Source organism: Cyprinus carpio, chromosome B1 (assembly GCF_018340385.1).
Source record: "Cyprinus carpio isolate SPL01 chromosome B1, ASM1834038v1, whole genome shotgun sequence".
Classification (NCBI taxonomy): domain Eukaryota; kingdom Metazoa; phylum Chordata; class Actinopteri; order Cypriniformes; family Cyprinidae; genus Cyprinus; species Cyprinus carpio.
The window spans coordinates 22,766,440-22,780,279 of NC_056597.1; the positions used below are offsets into that span (position 1 = coordinate 22,766,440).

Sequence of the window (13,840 nt, forward strand, 5' to 3'; positions counted from 1 at the left end):
CTGTATTTTGCCTGAATTAAATTTTATTCATCAAAAGCATGCTCAATTAATTGAAATCATTAAATGTTTTACGTATTAACTTATTAAAAGTTTAACAATTTCTTTTTTTAAATCAGTTTTATTTAACTTTTTTTTTTTACTTTTTTTTTGGACCAAATTCTGTTTTCCATTAATTTCCTCGATTCCATTTTAATGGTTTCATTAAATATTAATAATGGCGGGCGAGTTATGACAGGAAACTTCAGAAGTGCTGAAGTGCACAGGGGAACCACCGCTGCAGCGCCGTCATACCAACGCCAGTGTTGAGAAGCCTCTTCTCCAGAGCGCTCGTTTGACTCGTCAGAGCAGAACAATAGAACCACTCGGCTCTGAAGCAAAAAAGCTGAACATGCATTGCACCTGCTGCGTACTTATGCTTGTTCTGTGACGAGCAGCAGCTGCATGCAATTATCGCATGGCAATGTGCATCGGCTCGTTTAGTCAACACTCTAAGTAGATTGGTCTCTTCAAGCGCGATCCCAATTCATCAGTCACAACGTGACTCGTAGTGACCGACTGAAACTGAACTTTAAGTTTCTATTTGCATATGATATGATGATAGTTTTACTCTAAGAAAAGAAAAGAAACGGTAAAATGCTTATAAAGAGACTCTCTCTAGAGCAGTTCTAGAGATCATGTTCATGTGTTCATGTGCTCATATTGAGGCAACAGAGGCTAAAAACACAGTAAGCGTCACGCGCTTCAGTATGTGTGTAGTAAACGAAACTGCACATATGTGCCATTCATTCACACAGAGATGCGCAGAACATGCATGATTCATGTTTAAATGGTACTTTTGCTGCTTAGTATTCAGAAACACAAGTCCATATCACGGTTTGATTTAAGTGTATGGACCTTCTTTTGATTACTTCATCCGAATTTGACAAATTCCGTGACATTCTGCATTATACAGTAAATTCCATTTTCATGACTCGATTCTGCGATTCTATCTGCGTTTTCTGCATTGCGGAAATCATAGGCCCATGGTGTGTAAATTTTTTTTAAAAATACCACAAAACAGTATAGTATATTTCACATTAAAAAAAAAAAAACTATGATGTTATTTATTTATTTTTGAGGTGTTTATTTTTTTATATCTTTATGAAGACAGTGGTTTTACAAAGGAAAGATTGAGAAGTCAGTATTTCAGTCCTGATTTTTTCCATTCGAACCCCTAAATCAATTTGTCTCCAAGCCTCAAGAGCACAAAACCCACAGCGAGACTTAACGCTGTATTTCTGGAGCATTTGCATTCCACTGAAGTGCGCGTCTTTCTCTTGAGCGCCGCCGCGGGTTCGAGCCGTATTCAGATGAGTGTGTGGAAAGTAACGGCGCTGAGTGAGGGAACACACACCTCTGACGCCTTCAGCTGGAATCAAAGCAGCAGAGAGACGCTCAGCGCTTTTGTCTCGCATCAACCCGCTCAGACACATGCCGAGGTGAAACTACATGCTCGTGCATGATGCACGCTTGAGACTTGAGGCTTAGCGTGACATGAGATGCATGTTTTTATTTGTGTCCTTTATTTCCTGACTCTCTTACAAAACAGGTTTCATGGTACTTTAAAATCGGCTACTGTATTAAATGATATAATATTCATAAACAGTAGCATTTAGATGGTACTCCAAGGAATGTGTATATTTCAAGGAATATCATAGTATTACCGTGGAACATTTTTATTGGTGCTGTCAGATTTAAATATGTAAATAAAACGTATGATAATTAACAATGTCATATTATAATTATGTCATTTATAATCTAAATAATAATCATCAGAATTTACACTACCACTAAAAATGTTCATTTTATAGGCTTTAGTATGCTTATTTAAAAAGCCCAGTTCCAGTTTCATAGGATTCGTGAAGAGTTTGTTTATTACCTGTAAATAAAGTCGATAACCTAAGCCCGCTGCTCATTGTCCTACTCATTCATATATATTTCCCTCACTGTTCAAGACTTTACTTTTTACGTGTCCTTCTCAAGGTGAGTCTCAACAGGACGGGCTGATTTTACCATTAGTGTAAAACGAATTCACCCATAAATAATTGTAATATGTCTTGTCATTTGTCAGCAGCGCTTTCTCTGCACTAGTGCGTCTTATCTGTGGCCCATCACAGCACACATCCATTCTGGCCCACATAAACCCCAATCTGTCTCTCAGCCTGGAGTCCTATCGCTTTTTAGTGTGGCTTGAGTTATTCATCCCATTTCAGGCCCTTGTGGGTTTTTCTGGGATTTTTTACGCCTCTTTCTTTGTTGTGCTGATAAATGTAGTCGGTTCATGTAAGGCCTTCCTCATCAAGCCAACAACAAAGCTTCAATCGGCTTTGCGCTGAAAAATTGGAAAGGAATCCAAAGAAACGACACCCACTCACCATGAACAACCGTCTCTCATTCTTCACCCTTTTTTGTCTTTACAGCTACACTCTCCGAGTGGTTGGCAACGGCATTAAAGCCCAGGCTGAAAACCCAGAAGTCAAAGTGAAGGAGGCCGACCCGGTGATCAGTCAAGTCATTGATAAACTGAAGCACATCAATCAGGTGAGCCAGGCCCCAAAAATACAGTCAAAGGAAACAATGTAACAAGCTCCTTGATGTCCCACGCACTGCTGTTTCATGAGTTGCTGTGTTTTCATGCCAGCAGATCAGAGCAGATCTCATTAGTTCCGCTCATGCGTGTCTGAAACTGTGCATTGTGTGTTTAAAACGTGTTAGGATGGTTGTAGTAATGTGATAGAGACATTTTTTGCTGTTGAGAATGACTCAAGGTTCTAAGAGTCTTGAAAATATTTCTCAATCGTGGTTTCCAGAGCTACAAAGTCATGGAGACATCATCATAAAACCATGTGTGTGTGTGTGTGTGTGTGTGTGTGTATATATATATATATAGATATATATATATATATAGATATATATATATATATAGATATATATATTAAAAACTAAGAAATACTTTACAATACATTAATAATATTAATTAATAATTGAATACATAAAAAAACTCAATTGGCTAAAAAACAAAAACAATTCAGCGATTAAAAATCCAGTTATTCCTAAAGATTGGAAAACTCATAGAAATTCAGTGGCATTGTGTTATTTTACTATCACTTATCTACTATTATAGTTTTTGTAAATATTTTAAATAGATTTTATTTTTATATTTTCTATATTTTTTTTAATAAATATTTGTTTTCATCTTTCATTTTACTTAAAGTCTTAATAATATTGTTGTGTTTTTTAATCATTCAAATACTTCACTTTATGTGAATATTTTATGTGCAATTTAGTTTTTAGGTTTAATTTATTTATTTGTAGTTTTTTTTTTAGTACCTCAAAAAGTCTTTGAAACTAGCTGAAATTTTTTATTTATTTATTTAAAAAAATATATTAACAGTTTTTATATGTCTGTATATTTTATTGTATTTCAGTTATTTCAAGTAATAATTTTGTCTCCTTTTTCATGGTTTTAGTTAATGATAATAACCTCAGTCATACGGTGTCTGGTGTCTATGCTCTTTTTGCATCAAGTTTCTGGTGAATTTAAGACTGTGGTCTCACATCTAAAAATCCATAACCAATTCTTCTCTTATATCCAGTTTCTTTAATCATCGGCTACACTTACATGCAGCCGTATAATGCGATCAGGGCTGTACTGTGATTAAGCTGGAGCTCATGTAAACAGAATACCATGATTGTTAATGTCATTATGCTCATAATAAGCACAGTAACCATAATCACAGTAAAATATGTGTACTGTGGTTTTAATCACGCTATTGGTGTTTTAATCATATTTCTTACACAAGTGCTGCATATGGATGGTGTGCTGCTCATGGAGGGAGTAACACACATGCCGCATTGCATTATGAACGATTTATGTAGCTGTTTATTTTAGAAATGTCATCCCTCGTATTACCTATTACTGTAATCTGTCACAGGATTTCATAGCAGGCTGTTTTATGAGCCGCACTGGATGACTAAGATGCCAGACAAGAGAACTTGGACCAAACATCATTCACATTTGTTTTAAACATAAATTCACTTAATGTTGATGCATTTTTCAGAAAACAAAACATAATATAATTTTGCTTCTCAAGTGAAGGGAATAGTTCACCCAAAATTAAAAACAACAACAACAAAAAATTGACTAAAAATGCAGTCACCATCAGGACATCCAAGATTAGGATGAGTTTGTTTCTTTATCAGATTTGGAGAAATGTAGCACTCCATCACTTGCTCATCAATGGTTCCTCTGCAGTGAATGGGTGCCGTCAGAATGAGAGTCCAAACAGCTGATAAAAACATCACAATAATCCACAAGTAATCCAAACCACATTTGGCAGATGCTCTCATTCAAAGTTACCCATGCTGCATGCTGTACATTAGTTCAGTTCATGCATTCCCTGGGAATTGAACCCATAACCCGAGCGTTGCTAGCATCAGCAACACCAAGGTCATGGACTTGAATCCTGGAAAAAATGCATGTTCTGATAAATTTATACACCTTGAATACAATGCAAATTGCTGGATGGCAGCATCTGCCAAATGCATAAATTCAAATGTATTTGCATTCACTTTTATGATGAATATCATCTCTGTGTTTTTCTGCATGTGATTCACAGTAATTTCTTAAAAGCTGTAAATGGAAAACTCCACTTTTGTAGGGATGAATAAACGTCACCGTCTAACCTTGAGAGCCAAAAGTACTGACGTTCCCTGAACAAACAAACGCCTTTGTTGATTTGATTTTTATTGTCATCACTCTCAGTTTGGAGGACGGTAAAAGCTCAAACGCTGACTCACGCTTGAATGTTTCGCTTTAATTAATACGATTGAAGGCAAATTAGTTTATGCTTCTTTTCATATCCCTCATTTTTGCAAAATAATGCGTCACAGCGGAACACTTGGAGACCAGAAAATCAATGAATACATATTTAAAAATCCATTTTCAGCCTTAACACCTTCGTGTTTATTCTATCCCTGTTCCACCCGGCGGCCAAATCAATGATGTCTTACCATCCTGAAGCAGATGCTACTGTCCTGCCTGCTGGAATAGATTGTGTTTCTTCCCTTCCTGCTGGATGTGCTTCAAGACAAAATACAGTTGATCTTGATCTATCAGAAGTAGTTCAGCATGTTCTGATCTTGAGAAACATTTTGTGCAATGTGTTATCACCTTCTTTTTGCTTTTCATGCGTTTTTCGGGAACAGAAGTTCATACGTTTCAAAAACCATCATCTGACCTCTGCAAAGTTCTGGAGGATTCCACCAGCCCACAAATGATTGCTTATAAATAACATAATCTAATAAACTATACACAATAAACAGTTTTATATATTCATTTTCAATAAATCCAATTTATTTAGATCGTATGTATTTTTAACTAATTAAATACTATGCCACAATTTTTGTTACATCTATGTATGATTGACATGTACAGTATGCATGACCTTACGTTACAAGTCTGTTATTTTTTAAAGCTGTGTAATCCAGTTTTTTTTTTTTTTTTTTTTTTTGTATATTAATTTTTAATAGTTTTAGTTTTTGGATAATGTGTGATTATCACACACACACACACACACACACACACCACACACCACACACACACACACACACACAACACACACACCACACACACACACACACACACATTGTACATTACACATAGTGTAATCCAAATGGATGAAAATTCTATATGCAATTCATATACATTTAAATTTAGAGTGTAAGATTCAAATGTTTTTCATTTGAAGACGTCACATTAAACTGGAATAGAGATAAAGTATTTTAACACTGAAAAATTGCACCCCTCTAAGGAGTTAGATTGAAATTACATCAGCTTTAAGGATCAGCTCTTCCTTGTCTCTTGAAATATTTCTTCTCATAATCAAGGCCATCTCACGGTATCTCGATGGGTAGTGAGGTGCTGATGGAGGAAAAAGAGGTAGAGAGATTGAAAGAGAGACCTGTAGAGAAGGCCTTCAGACGTCTCCTCGCTGCAGGTTCTCTTCAGTCTTTCTGTGTGGAATCTCAATACTTTTGTGGCCCGGGGTGCCGTCACATCTCTGATAACACAACAAAGTGTACTCCTTAATGATGATGATAACTGGAACACGGAGAGGACATTTGCTGGGATTCTCAGTGTGAAGCCACTGGTCCTCTGACAGATCCAGCGGGACTCGGTGTCCAAAGCAATTTGGCCCTTGATGAGTGAGTCCTCCTGTTGTGGAAATGAACGATGAGGGGGCGACGCAATGACTTTTTTAAACATGATATCCAATTATGGGTCAGCAGTACATTTTGATGGGGTGTTAGGAATTAAATTGTGTTGAGTTGGGCACTTACAGACTCGCACTACAATTTGTGCCTTTGACTGGAAGAAAAACTCATTCAGGAGAGCAGCATGAGCCGTCTTCAGCAGATCAGACATTTACTGGTGTGCAGAGAGTAAGGTGGTCCTAAATAATTATTATATTGATATATTTTGAACATGGTTCTACTCAGGGTTATTACAGTAAAATTAATACTTTTAAATAAAATACCTCTATCTATCTATCTATCTATCTATCTATATCTATCTATCTATCTATCTATCTATCTATCTATCTATCTATCTATCTATCTATCTATCTATCTGTCTGTCTGTCTGTCTGTCTATCTATCTAATATATAAAAATATAAACAATTAAGATTCCAAAGCAGCATTCTCATTTTTATTTAGTTTAACTTGATGTACTAAAATAACTAAAGCTAACACTGAATTAAAAAATATGACTGACATTAAAAAATATTAAATAATACAATAAAATATATAAAATATGTTTTATTTATTTAAATATATTATTCTAAAAAATATTAAATATATAATAACAAATATTAAATAACACACAATAAAATTATTAAAACGATTTTAATTTAACTAAAATGAAAATGGTAAATCTTAAAATAAAAACAAATTCAAAATTTTTGTAAAAACTACACTATAATTGTATATCAATGATAACACTGCTACTACCACGGTATTATTGATACTTTTTTTTGGAAATAAGTGTTGGCTATTGTATTATTGTAAGTACTTTAGAGTAGCATACAAATACCATGGTATATGAACTTTGGTACCATGGTAAATAAAGGTACCAGAGTATTAACATACCATCACTGTACCATGTATCACCACAGTACTTAACCAACAGTACTTACTGTACCAAAATTACCATGGTACTACCATTATATTTTGGACATATACCATAGCAGTACTATAGTATTTTTTGAAGTACTTTGGCAGTACCATATAAATACCATAGTACATGAGTTCAGTACCATGATGTTACCACAACCCTTTTTGAAAGGAAAAACAACACTTAAGATTTGTTCTACCATGGTATTTTCAATATATATATACAATATCCAACACTTATATCCCAAAAAAAAAAAAAAAAAAAAAATATATATATATATAATATATATAATATATATATATATACGATCTATATATATATATATATATTATATATATATATATATATATATTTTTTTTTTTTTTTTTTTTGGGATATAAGTGTTGGATATTGTATTTTGATAAATACATCAGAGTGGAATACCCATTAAAAAATACCAAGTCATTACCATGGTAAATAAATGTACCACAGTATTGCCATACCATCACTGTACAACAAAAGGGAAAATATTATCAATAAACCAAAAAATACCATGGCACTACCATGGTATTTTGGACACATATACCATAGTTTGTAGTACGTATTTACATATCATAGTAATTTTTATAAATACTATTGGCGTATGAATTTTAGTACCATGATAAATATTTAAGTAGTGGTGTTAATACCATACCATTTATGCATTTACATTTATGCATTTAGCAGACTCTTTTATCCAAAGCGACAGTACAGTATGTTAAAAAAATAGCATTACTGTACCATTGCTATTGTCTTATTAACAATTAACAACACTTATATTTTTTGGGAAAACAACACTTACTAAAACATATCATATTTCTTCCACGTGGTATTTTGAAAGTACCATGATAAAAAAACATTTCAGTATCATGGTATATATTAAAGTACCATAATATTACAATCACTGTATCACGGTTCCATGGTCAAAAACAGCATTGTATTATTTGTAATACTCATGAGTTTTTGTAAAGAATATTGTGGTATTACCATAGTACATCTCCAAAGGACTGTAAAATTACTATTAAAAAAATAAAAAAACGTTATATTCCCTTTTTATTTTTTTTTAACTTCAGTATGATTCAGGGAGAATCACAGAGAATCAATGAGTGAATGCAGTGGGATGATGGTGTCAATATTCAAGGCTAAACATTACCCATGATACCGAAGCAGACACAAGCTTTCAATACAACTAGCCTGTGGCAGAAAGCCACCCTGCAGCTTCAGTATGCCCAGAACATCAGGATAATGAGCTTCTCTCCTTCAGCTCGGCCCACAGACTTAGGAAACAAAGCCCATGGTTTCTTTTTCAAGCCATGAAGCCTTCAGAAATGTTCTTGTGATGCAGGGCTTTAGCTCTGGTCCACGAGGGGTCAGTTCAGCGCCAATGCTTTGCTTTCTTTGTCCAAAAATTACTTTCCCGTTTCAGGTACAGCCTCTTTCTTAAAGGTGAGGTGTGCAACTGCTTTGTTAGTAAAAGACTACAGGAAAAAAAAAATGCATCAGTCAGTTTTGAGATTTAGGGCTATTTGGCTTTTCATTATGTAGCAAGTGGAAGGAAAACATGCAAAATTCAGTTTTAAGTATTTATTTTATCGCACTTGTCTATTAACATCTGTGGATTTCAATTACAATATATATTGTAAGCTGTATTTTTCTCCACTTTAGTAGCACTTGGATACACAGTACCATTTTATATTTATACCGTCTATATTCTGAAGATTTTTTATGAATGGGTTTGTCCCATATATCATTTGTACTGAAGATTGTTTTCTGCTACAGGATATACTACTACTACAACTACTACTACTACTAACTAATAATAATATAAATAGTAATTGTTACCTTTTCATTCATTTTAAGGAAAAAGTCTGAATTGTGGAGACATAAATTCAGAATACCAAGATATAAACTCTGAAATTATGAGACATACATTCGCAATTTGAAAATAAATATTCAAATTGTAAGATATAAATGTGCATTGCGAGATAAAAATACCTTTTTCTTACCTTTGCAAGTTTATATTCGTCTCCAGTTGTATGCAAATTAATGCATATTCAATGAGTTAATTTAGCATTTTTTAAAAGTAAAATTTCATTAAGTTGTAATACAAAAAAATACTTGCATATCTTAATGTAATAATCAATCATTTTTTTTTTTTTGTTATATTCACTTGGGGATGCATTTACATTTAACTTCTTTAATATGAAATATTTCAAAGTGAAACAGGATGTTCAACCATAATAAATGGTGGAATTGATTGGGAACCGGTTTGATGTATATATATAGAAATGACCCCTTTAAAAATAGTTTTTTTGGGTAGCACAGCAGTTTTTGTTGTTACTTTTTGAATTTTGCAGTGAATCACCATGCAAGTCATACCCTCTCTGTCTGTATAAGTCCGTATTTCTTCTCGCCTGTCTGCTTCTCATTCTTTGTGTCTCACTCGGTTCCTTGTTGAGACGTTCTCTCTCCATGTTCTGCCTCTTATTCTCCTCTCTCAAACCCTTTCATTTATAAACTGGGAAAACCTTATGCATGCATATAGGAGTTGCTCGTTTCCTTGGAGGGCTGATCTTGAACACATCGAGTCTGATCTGCATCTTTCAACGACATCTTATTAGCATCTTGGAGCTCATCTGCGGCTCAGAACTTCCCAGGCAGGCTGAGCAGAGGCTGAGGTCGTCTAGTTGACCTGCGCTGGCATTACAGCCTGATCCTCACCATCTGTGATGTGGTCACTGCAGCAGATCCATAGAGCTCTGTAGTCCGTTAGAATAAGTGCATCAGATACTTGCATGCTAAAAGCGTGTTTGCTGTCGTATGGCTGTTAGGCTCATACTGCGCCGTGAGGGACCAAACGGATGACGTGTGAGATGTCAGCTGTGCGCTTCTCTGCGTGGATCTGATTCCATAATATCTCATTCATGAGAAGCAGTAATTATTCAGCAGTTATCAGCTCCTCTATCTCTGTCTATAGTATGAAGTTGTATAAGATGGACCCACAGCTGTAATTTTATGAACGAAATATAACTTGGGCAGATGTAAACAATAGCATAGAAGTACAGTTGCATATGTTCCTGAAGCTAAATTGGGTGAGCATGATGCTAGAAACAATATATAACAATATAGCAATATATAACAATTTTACAATAACTGGGAAAATCTGACATTTATTTAGCTTATATGTCAGGAGGTGCAGAAAAAAAAAACAACAATTGTGTTTTAATAAAGGGTCTTGCAGTGCACAATTGTAAAGTATTGCAGTATTAAGCTCTTCTCTTTTGTATTTGTATGTGTGTGTGTGTGTGTGTGAATATATAATTATATTATAAATGGTATGGATTTATTAATAGAAATCACATTAGTTCTGCCTATATGTCAGGGGGTGGGCAACAAAGGATGAGAGCGGGTCACTGCATCATTCATTGAAGTCATTTCAAAAGAATCTCTTGCATTTGATGTATTCCAGTTTTTAATTACTTCCTAACAACAGCCTCTTCCTCTTTTGCAGAATTTGGAACCACATGCTTATCATAACTTATATTAACTTTGTTTTTACATCTTTCTGTGGCAGGAATAGTTAATAGTATGCTATAGCAATAAGTTTTATTTTTCTGTTCTTTTGCTTTGAACGATCAGATGATGAATGAACTCAAAGTAGGTGACTCAAAAGAATGTTTTTTTTATTTTGTTGCAACCTATATAAAGAATGACGAAGAACCCCCCACCCCTCTCAATAATGTACAGATATAAATTTAGCTTATATGTAATTCTGCTTTCAATACTTCTGTGCAAACACTGAATATTGTAGACCTAAGAAGCAAACCATTTTCACACTCCTTGAAACCAAATGGAAAGTTTTTCCAGCTTCTCGGTGTAATTTCCCCGCATAATAACTGGCTAATTTATTATTTCGTGTGTGTATCACGGTTTCTCTTCTGGACTGGAGACTGTCCAAAAAATGAGTTCAACAAAGTTAGAGCTGTCAGGAAACTCAGACAAGTGGACGCACTGATAACTGCTCTCATTTATATGGAAATGGAAATGGTAACCAATCAATTTCTCTCATTTGAATGACTCAGACTCTTGCCCCTGTGTGGAACCATCGATTTAACTCCAGCCCTGGTCAAAGACACCTCATCAGGACTAGTAGCTTCGTAAAGACATTCACCTTGGCTAAATGCTGTCAACAAGGTCACATGATCCGTTTTGTAGTATACGAACCTTAGTCTTCAAGCCTGACTTCACTTGTGTTTCCAACAGACTGTCATACTGTACTTTTGTTTTCTTAAGTCTGGAATGCACCACATGACTTAACCCCTGATTTACGGTCAGACAACTTGACACTAGTAACCGAAGTCAGAGCCAGTCTCCAGATTTGAGTTGACAGATACGATAGAATGATTTATTTATTTGTTTATTATTATTTATTTAATTTTATTTTTAATTTATTTTTTTTTTTATTTTTTTGCTTCAGACTATGAATCCATCCAGTCATCTGTGAAACATCCAGATGAAACGTCTTCAACAAGTTTCTTAGAAGATTTGTGGACACAGAATAACATATTTTCCTAGTTTTCTACTCTTCCTCTTTCTAACATATAATAACAATAATGAAAAAATAACACCTCCTATTTCTTTTCATCGAATGGATTCCAGATCATAAGAGTCTATCAGCTCTTTCCGGCCAGTCAGTGTTTCTGCATTGCAATAACTCACCATCAACCCCCCATCACCCACTGGTTGAATTATTTACCGTTCATTGACATGCAGCCTCGCCAGCCTGTTTGTTGGTGAATTATTGATACCTGCTCATTCCCAGTTCAAAGCCCTGAACGGTAAAAACAAACGCAAATCCAAACAAATCTTCATTTGCACTATGTCTCACGCACTTCAATGCACACACAGAAAAGCAATTAAGATGTCACCGCATATCAGGCTGGATGTGCGAGACTGGGCTTGATGCATCAAGCTTGTTAGCAGAGAAGCCCATAGGAGCGCTTCCTAAGGCCGGGGTCAAGGGTCACGGAGGGTCCTACAGTCTGCGCTTGAACGCAGGTACTCGTGGATGTTTGAGTGATCGCTGCGGGTTTAACGAGGTCAGCCTCCAATCAAATTGATTGAGAGTTATTTTCAGAGCTCGGACTCTTGATTTTGCATCCTGTGAAAGCCCAACAGCTTCTTTGTTTGCCGCATTTCCGCTTCCACTCACCGGAGACCCTTTTAAAGACTGATAGACCCTACTTTAAAGACCCTGGTTTTTTTTGAGGAAAGAATTTCGCAGGTGGAATGTTAAGATGCTTTGCTCTTCATTGGACTGGACGGTGGTGGGTGTTCAGTGACAGTGCTGATAAAACAGCTCCTTCTCTACTCGGAAAACAACATTCTACATATCTATCTATCTAATCTATCTATCATGCTATCTATCTATCTATCTATTATCTATCTATCTATCTATTATTATCTGATTCTATCTCATATTCTATCTATCTATCTATATTCTATATTCTATCTAGTCTATAATATGTCTGTCTGTCTGGTCGTCTGTCTGCTCTGTCTTTATGTTCTATTGTATTATGATCTATATGTCTGTCGTCTGTTCTGTCTGTTTCCTTTTGGTTCTATTCTGTCGAGCTGTCTTATCTGTCTGTATGTCGGTCTGTCTTGTTCTATCATCTATCTTCTATCTCTCTATCTATTATCTATCTATCTATCTATCTATCTAACGTTCTGTCTGTCTATCTTCTGTCTCAGCTATTGAGCCCCGAAGTGAGTTTTTTTTCTGTCGTGCATTCTCGCTGGTTCCTTTCCACCATTGATTGATTATTATTTGATCTTTCTATCTTTTCAATCTATTGTTCTATCATATATTGTTTCTGTCGCTCTCTGTAATCGATCGTATTAAACTTTGGTCGTTTGCCCCCCCCCCAAACTTTGCAAACAACATTCCAAACATTCCAAATTAATAGTATGACAAAAACTTTGCAAGAATACAGGTGACACCCCCCCAGTAAATGATTGATGGGTAATAAGAATAAATTAATAGGGCAAATGAAATGTTGACAACTTACTAACAAGTTATGATTAAAGTATATGTCCTTTCTGTAAGTTCATTTGCATGTAATTTAAAATGCCCCTGTTAATTAAAAGTATCTCTCCAATGAATATGTGCCATGTATACTTTTAGTTATGCAAAATATTGAAGTAACCTATGGACAAAACGCTTTTTCTCTCGCGCCCCTTGATTTTTGGTTTTTTTTGGTTTTGTTTTTTAACGAGTACGAGATCTAGGTGTTTGTGTATTCGTTGTTTGTATTGTTTTTTTGTGTGTTGTGTCAGGTATTGGTATAAGGTATGACATCAGTATTCTATTCACGGTAATGTTATGACATGTCAGAAAAAAGTGTTACCCCAAACACTCACGTTGTTTGTTTAACATGGATCATTCTCCTTAACGAAGATTATAATACACAAAAACCAACAGGTTATCATTCTCTTTGACCCTTTTTATATTGAATATCAGTTGACTGCTCGTAGTGAAGGTAATATGCCCCCATAATCAATATGTTTATAGGATACCAACTATTGTGGGTTTTAAACTACAAAAC

At 35.1% G+C, this 13,840-nt stretch overlaps 1 pseudogene; it reads left to right on the forward strand.

The window, feature by feature from the left end:
- Positions 1-13,840, forward strand: part of LOC122135763 — a 206,146-nt pseudogene that overhangs the window by 119,504 nt on the left and 72,802 nt on the right.